This window comes from Camelus dromedarius, chromosome 30, assembly GCF_036321535.1.
Source record: "Camelus dromedarius isolate mCamDro1 chromosome 30, mCamDro1.pat, whole genome shotgun sequence".
Classification (NCBI taxonomy): domain Eukaryota; kingdom Metazoa; phylum Chordata; class Mammalia; order Artiodactyla; family Camelidae; genus Camelus; species Camelus dromedarius.
In genome coordinates, this window is record NC_087465.1 from 24,418,670 (window position 1) to 24,427,503 (window position 8,834).

Here is an 8,834-nt window from a genome sequence, read left to right on the forward strand (position 1 = left end):
CATTGTTATCCTCATGGAGCTTACTAGATTGTGTGGATACTGACTGACAATAAACAAATATCAGGTACATTTATAAGTATCAAGTATATTTTATACAAGGTGTAACACATGCACTGATACTTAACAGAAGTAAGAGATTGAGTCATCAGATATCTGAAGTAAGAGTCTTCTAGGAAAGGAAAGAAGTATAGAGGCCTTGAGGGGGAAGCACATTTGGCATTTTTGAGAAATACCATGCAGGCCAGCATGGCTGGAAGACGGTGATGAGAGTGACCCCCCAAACGATGTGAATTTAGAGAGGCAGGATAAGGCCTCCAGTTCTGAAACTTGGATCTGAAAGGCCATTGCAAGTGCCTTGACTTTTACTTTGAATGGATAGGAAGCCATTGGTCTTTAGCAGAAGACTGTCAGGTTCTGATTTTAGAATTTTAAAGCTCACTCTGACAAGCTCCATTCAAAATTGTCTAGATGTGGACAAGAGCAAAAGCAGTGAGACTAATTAGTAGGCTATTGTAATAATTTAGCAAGAGTTGAAGATGTCTTGGGCTTGGGATATAGTCATACAAGTGATGAGAAGAAGATAGTTTTTTTAGTACATTTGGAACAGACAGCATTATTATGACTACAGAACAATATAGTATAAAATAATGTAAATACTGAATGCTGATTTAAAACAAAATAGCAATATAAATTCATTGAGAAAAAAGACATCTGTGTATGGATATGTGTGTGTCTCACCACTCACACCAGTCATAATGTATCATTCAAAAGTCCATGAATGATAAACGATGGAGAGGTTATGGAGAAAATGGAACCCTCTTACACTGCTGGTGGGAATGTAGTTTGGTGGAACCATTAAGGAAAACAGTATGGAGATTCCTCAAAAAACTAAAAATAGACTTGCCATATGATCCAGCAATCCCACTTCTGGGCATATATCTGGAGGGAACTCTAATTTGAAAAGATACATGCACCCTGATGTTCCTAGCAGCACTATTTACAATAGCCAAGACATGGAAGCAACCTAAATGTCCATTGACAGATGACCGGATAAAGAAGCTGTGGTATATCTATACAATGGAATACTACTCAGTCATAAAAAAGAATAAAATAATGTCATTTGCAGCAACATAGATGGACCCAGAGATAGTCATTCTAAATGAAGTAAGCCAGAAAGAGAAAGAAAAATACCATATGATATCATTCACGTGGAATCTAAAAAAAAAAAGAAAAAGAAAAAGACACTATGAATTCATCTACAAAACAGAAACAGGCTTACAGACATAGTAAACAACCTTATGGTTACTGGGGAAAATGGGTGGGAAGAGATAAATTTGGGAGACTGAGATTTGCAAATGTTAGCCACTATATATAAAAATAGATTAAAGAAACAAATTTCTTCTGTATAGCACAGGGAACTATATTCAATATCTTGTAATAACCATTAATGAAAAGGAATATGGAAGTGAATATCTGTATGAATATGCATGATTGGGACATTGTGCTGTACACCAGAAATTGACATATTGTAACTGTACTGCAATTAAAAAAATACAATAAAAGAAGTAAATCCTCTTATTTTAAAGCTGGTAGTCAATATTTATCTAAATCTAAAACTGAAAAATCAAGACACAGCACTGTAAACATAGTATGTAGTAACACGGAGATAAAATCCCAAGACAAGCAAGAAGGGTTTGCCTTTGGAAAATGGGGAATGGAGTTGGGATCAAGTAAGTGAGAAGTTGGAGGCTGTTTTTATGATAAACCTTGCAGTATTATTTGACATGTAAATCTATGTACATGTGTGACTTTGACAAAAATAGAAATAAACTTTAAAAATTCACAAATATTTTAAGAAAATACTTAACATCTAAAATGTAAAGAACAGTATATAAGAACAAGGATGAAAATGAAGAATTAAACAAAATGACAGAAGTTTTGTTCTCAAAGTTTAATCTTTATTACTTAGAAGTCAAGTTCAGTAGCTATTACAGAGGCCCCAAAATAAGATACAAGTTTAATTTTTCCCCATGCAACATTCTTAAAACAAACAATTCAAAGCTGATATTGGAGAACTCAAGGTTTCAGGAAACCAGAATCCTTCTAATTTGTTCTACCATCAATATCCAAGTTAACCTTGACTTTTTTTTAAATTTTATTTTATTGAGTTATAATCAGTTTACAACATTGTGTCAGTTTCCAGTGTAGAGCACAACTTTTCAGTTATACATAAACATACATATATTCATTGTTGCATACTTTTTCACTGTGAGCTACCACAAGATCTTGTACACATTTCCCTGTGCTACACAGTGTAATCTTGTTTATCTATTCTATATGTACCTGTCAGTATCTACAAATTTCAAACTCCCAGTCTGTCCTTTCTCACTCCTCTCCCCACTGGCAATAACAAGTTTGTATTCTATGTCTATGAGTCTGTTTCTGTTTTGTATTTATGTTCATTTGTCTTTTTCTTTTCTTCCTTTCTTTCTTTTTTTTTTTTTAGATTCCACATATGAGCAATCTCATATGGTATTTTTCTTTCTCTTTCTGGCTTACTTCACTTAGAATGACATTCTCCAGGGACATCCATGTTGCTGCAAATGGTGTTATGTTGTCATTTTTATGACTGAATAGTATTCCATTGTATAAATATTGTTTCCATATAGTTGTTCATAATATTCTCATATTCTTGACTTTTGAAAATGTGTTTTGGATTTCGTGCTCAGCCCTTGTAAGATTTCTTGTGGAAAAGAAGCAGCAGCACAATGGTGGAATGAATGTGGGCTTCCTACATCGGCTAATATGACTTAAATTTTCTGTATGCTGTTATTCTATATTCCATTTATGTTTACTCCCTATGTTATGTTATTTTCCCTATGTTATGTTATTCCATATTCCCCTTATGCTTTACTTCTTGATTTTACCTGGTAGTTTTTTTTTTTTTTAATTTCTAAGACATTTGTAACTGATGGATACAAAGCATTTATTTCCTTGATCCCTAAAAAAGTATACTGTCAACCCAAATATACTTAAAAGTCTAAATCATATGACAACAGAGACTCTCATCTCCCCTTATCAATTCTCTACCAGGTACGTAGCTTAGACAGCTGCACACAGAGTGCCATGAACAACTTCTTTGGCTTTTGATGTTTGTTATTATCTGACCCAGGTATATGGGGCTCTGCCATTCTCTGTGAAAACCTGAGAGCTGTTGTTGAGACTCTGAAGTGTGGGTGATTAACTTGTACATCTTTTCTAATCCATAAACAAACTTTAAAACAGAAGAGTTTCCTGGCCCAGGTCATAATTTTTTAAATTTCCATTTATTGTCCATTTGAAACAGAGGCAACTAGCAGCATACTATCCATGCTCCTTAGTTGTACCTTAAAACCATTTGTTTCAAAGTATTATCAGTCATTGCTATAGGTTAGATTTTAATTTCATAAGAATTTGATTGTCATTCTGTCAACAAAATATTGTTAGTGGGCTTTATAAAAACAAATCCTTATTGTGGCATGTTTCTATAGCAATTCTTTCAATAAAAGACACCTCCCAATATCCATGCTCTGATGTAATGCACTTCCACAGTGATGCTGAGCTTAGACATGTGACTTCCTTTGGCCAGCGGAACACTGGCAAATATGATGCAAACAGAGATTTGAGAAGTTCTTGTGCACTACATCTTGTTCTTTCTTGCTACCTTGGAACTACCATGGCCTAACTAAGTCCAGGCTATCCTACTGGGAAATGAGACACATGGAGCACAGATAAAACATCCCAGCTGAAGGTTTCTAGACCACTTCCCAGCTGGCCACAGCTGCAATGATATGCAGGATAACTGAATCCAGTTCAGTTGGACCTACAAAATCATGAGCAAATAAGATGGATTACATGTTAAGACACTAAATTTTGGCATGGCTTGTTACACAGCAACAGATAACTTAGTTTTTTTACTACAAGAAAAGTCTTGCTGAGAGAGGAATCTTGAGATAATTTTCATAATCCTGGTATTTTTGTAGGTAGTGGTTTCAAACACTTTCTTTTCTCTAGAGCAGTGTTTCTGAAAATGTGGTCTTTGAAAACTTTGCATAAGAATCAGTGGAGATTTATCTAAAAATTACAGATTCCTGGCACCATTTAATTGTCAGTGCCTGAATGGGAGCCTGGGAATATGCATTTTTACAAAAACTCCTGGTCTTCCTTGAGAACCACTGCTCTCGACCAGAGGTCTCCTAAGTGGGGTACATGGGACAACCTTGTGTGTTCTGGGAAGGAAATAGAAAACAAATCTATTTCTATTTATTTTTATTTCATCTTTTTATAATTTCCTTTTTTTTGGTGGATGTTATATAATATACTAATATGGTAGTGCAAGAAGGAGGTGGTAACTGAATTGACCTTAAAAGATGGATCCACTGAGCCCAAAAGGAAGAGGAGAAAGTAGAAGGTCAGGCCTGACAGGAAGGCATTCTCTCTAAGCAGGGAGATCTTTTGTGAGCAAAAGCTTAGTGAAGAGAAAAATGATGACATGTGTTTTGAATTACAAATGGTTTGGTGCTCTTGTAGGACAGAGGCAGAGAGGATGTGGCAAGAAATAAACATAGGAACATACATGGAGTGGTGAGTTAAAGCATACATAGTTTGAGCAACTGCCACATGCCTGGATTTGTGAGAAGACATTCTGAAAAGAGCCCCACTTTTATTGTCCAAAGATTTGAGTTCAATTCCTGATTAAATCAAAGATCAGCTGATGCCCAGCAGAAATGACTTAATATCTCTAAGCTCCACTTTTCTCATTTTTAAAAATTGATTTAATATCAATGCCTACAGTCTCTGTCTCAGAAAGTATAAATATTGATGAACATGACCCTTAGGTTCAATTAGCTAAATTGATTTTCATCAATTCCTAAAAGCATATCTGTATTTAAGCCCATACTTGTGTATATTGCACACTACAATGCTGAGAAGGTAAAGTTTTTTTTAAGTACTAGATTTACACACAGTTACCAAAACTGAATACCTTTAACATAATGTGCTCTGATTTAATCAAGCTCCTGCAAGATTATGTTATTATTCAGAATCCATATTTCCTGTAAACTGACATGAACTGGGAGTCCAGTGATGGCTCATATGCCCTACCCCATCCTTCTAACATATGTCAATAATGTGAATTCTTACTGAAAAGAGCTAACTTGGAAACATAAACTCAATGAGATAGGCCAACTGCATCTCATCAACTGGTCAAATGAAAAGTACTCAAAATAATGTTTAAGGAATTTTCATAGTCCAGAGGCTACCTCATAGTCTAAGAATTATAAACAGGATAAAACTCCAGAATGTGATTTCAGCTCCCCACTCCAGCACAAATTCTCCTAACCCCAATCCCTACACTGATTGAAACTCATCTCTTAACTTTAATACAGTGGCTGAGATTAGAACCTCGTTTATGTTAATGAGCTCTTTTTTTCAAAATGTCATTTCTTTGGGAGTCTATCAGGTAATCTATCCTAGTGGGCTAACCAATTAGCTACCTATATTTCGATATAGCATGTGGTTAAGATATATCTCATCGAGGGATTATAAGTGTTGATGAAGGACAGAAATTAAATGTAATTAAAGTGCAAGAGGCAATTAGGGAGGACAGCCACCTTTGGCACTTTGAGCAACTAAATACAGTTCTGAAAGTTCTAAGATTTTTGGATATTTCAGAAGCATAATGAGGACTAGAAGATACAACCTATGTCCATATTAGATATCTTTATATACACGCTAATAAAATAAAATGCCTTTTTTTGGATAAATCAAAGTTGATCGCCCTTTTGGAAAAGTACTGTTTCCCAAGTTAGTTAATCATGCTTTAGTGTGAGTGTGTGTTACCTCATGCTCTAATTTTGTTAGTAGCTACAGCAACAATAACAATAACACTCACTGGGGGCCGGGCGTGCGGGAGGGGGCGCAGGAAGCGGGCGAGGCCGGGCGCGGGAGGCGGCGGCCCCGGGAGCTGCCAATCGGCGCCGGGACAAAGGCGCGGCCGCCGGCGCCCCGAGCAGCCCGAACCCCCTGCCGCGACTGACATGATGTTTCGACAAAGCAGGCACTCGGGCTCATTGCACCTTCCCCAGCAACTCAAATTCACCCCCTCGGACTCCTGTGACCGCATCAAGGATGAGTTTCAGCTGATGCTGGCTCAGTACCATAGTCTGAAACTGGTACGTGACAAGCTGGCCAGCGAGAAGCGGAGGTGCAGCGTCATTATGTGATGTGCTACGACATGTCCTATGGCTTGAACATTGAGATGCACAAGCAGGCTGTAATCGTCAAGAGGCTGAATTGGATATGTGCCCAGGTCCTGCCCTACCTTTCCCAAGAGCACCAGCAGCAGGTCTTGGGAGCCATCGAGAGAGCTAAGCAGGTCACTGCTCCTGAGCTGAACTCCATCATCCGACAGCAGCTCCAACCCCACCAGTTGTCCCAGCTGCAGGCTCTGGCCCTGCCCCTGACCCTACTGCCTGTGGGGCTGCAGCCCCCTTCGCTGCTGGCGGTCCGCGCGGGCACCGGCCTCCTCTCGCTGTCGGCGCTGGGCTCCCAGGCCCACCTCTCCGAAGACAAGAACGAGCACGAAGGTGACACCCACCAGGAGGATGACGGCGAGAAGTCCGATTAGTGGGCAGTGAGGGTGGGGAGGTGGGGGTGGGCAGGGGGACATAGGCACGGAGAGAGGGACTTTCAGTGCAAGACACAGTATAGCTTGGGGCTGGCCAAATGCTTGTGATGTTTATGGTAGCCGCCTGCTGGGGCCCTCACCCTACACGTGTGCCGCCCCCTGGCTTTCCTCCTACACCCCGACTCCTGGCCTCCCTCCTTCTCCCCTGCAGCCGGAATGGATGCATACCTGCTCATACCACAGATGAGGCAAGCTGAGGCCTGGAGGCGCAAGTGGGAGGCCAGGTCAGAAGGGAGCAAAACCTCATGAGGTCCAACCCCGCTACCCCACACCTCCCCGATTCACACATGTGTAACTGACAGGCTGCACATCCGGCCTCCCACCCTGGCACTGCATGCAAACACAACGCCAGCCGCCTCTTCCCGCTGCCCTGGGTGTCCTGCGTCCCCCTTCCGGCCCATTCACCCTCTGTTGGTCCCCACGCCCACCTGGTCCTCTCCCCTCGCCCACGAAAGAAAGAGGGGCCGGGACAAAACGCGCCTAGCTTGGGGAGCAGGGTGGGGCTGGAGACCCAGAATTCCCTTTATCTCCTTCCCGAATAAAGATGAGGGTATTCAAGTTGTCTTGGTTTTTATTTTATGTTTTCCCCCCTTTTCCAGTATACTAGCTTGTCTTTTAAGACAAAAACAAACAAAAACAAAGCATAAATACAGGACAGAAATAGACTCACAGACAGAATACAGACTTGTGGTTACCAGGGGGGTGGAGGGTGGGAAGGGATAGACTGGGATTTCAAAATTGTAGAATAGATAAACAAGATTACACTGTATAGCACAGGAAAAATATACACAAAATGTTATGATAACTCACAGAGAAAAAAATGTGACAATGAGTGTGTATATGTCGATGAATGACTGAAAAATTGTGCTGAACACTGGAATTTGACACAACATTGTAAAATGATTATAAATCAATAAAAAATGTTAAAAAAAAAGAAAAGGGATATTAAAAAAAAGAAAATGAAAAAGAAAAATAAAAAAATGTTTAAAAAAAAAAAAAAAAGCAACACCCACACCTGTGTCTGTATATAGCCTTTTAGACTGTCAGCTTTTGTTGTGTTTAGTCGTTTGATCTCTACGGAGAGAAGTATAAATGCTGTATTGAGGGTGGGCTTAGCTGTGCCTTTCAAATAAAGATGTGAGAAGGTTAAAAAATAATAATAATAACACTCATTGAGAATTCAGGACAACATGGTGTTAAGGGCACAGATATTAGCCAGTCTCCCTGGGTTCAAGTTTGTCACTACTAGCCCGGTGACCTTGGATAAGATTCTGAACTTCTCTGTGCCTCAATATCTTAAACTGATGAACCAGGGTAAAAGTAGTAGCTTCTTCACAGAATTGTTTTGAGGATTATGTAAGTGTGTGAAGTACATAGAATGGGGTCTGGCCTCTCATAGGCACTCAGCAAATGCCAGCTATTCCTGTTGAATGTTAATTTGATCCCAGATCTGGTAGTAAAACATTTATAAATATTAATACAATTCACATAGTTGGCATTTTACATTTTTATAGATGTGGAAACTGAGGTTCAAAAAACCCTATTGGTCAACACCGCACATATGGAAAGAGATGGCGCCAAGACTCCAGCCCATGTCTTCTTGATGAAAGGCCAAGCTCTTGAGCAGCTATGGTCACCTGCAACAGGATGTGCGGTACTGAAAATGTAAAAAATAAACTGTGAGGCCCTTTGTATTTTAAATAAGAATTAAAATGACTCTGCTACTGGGTCCATTACAGTCTTCCCAAAGCCTTGAGATGGGGTTCACAGAGTAATGTGAGGCACCTTTTGTCAATCTATTCTGGAAAAAAAAAAATGACACCTTGATCTATGCTTGTTGACCCACTCCAAAATTCTCTGAAAAATAAAAATAAATTCCTCCTCTGTACATAAAAATTTTATAACATAACCACTATATCTATTTGGCTATACAGCATATAAAGATATCTAGATAAAGAGAATTAGTGCAGCAGAATTTTTCCTCAAGCATGGAAACACATGATTTTCCTCCCAATATTTAAATATATCAAAAGATACAATCCAGACAGGTAAAACCTAGCTACTTTCTTCCCTGCAGTTTTCAAGTTTTAAGGCAAATACTTGTCCC

The 8,834-nt window shown here is 39.3% G+C and overlaps 1 pseudogene; it reads left to right on the forward strand.

The window, feature by feature from the left end:
- Positions 1-6,077: 6,077 nt before the first annotated feature.
- LOC105087536 (TLE family member 5-like) lies at positions 6,078-6,667 on the forward strand (annotated as a pseudogene).
- Positions 6,668-8,834: the final 2,167 nt, after the last annotated feature.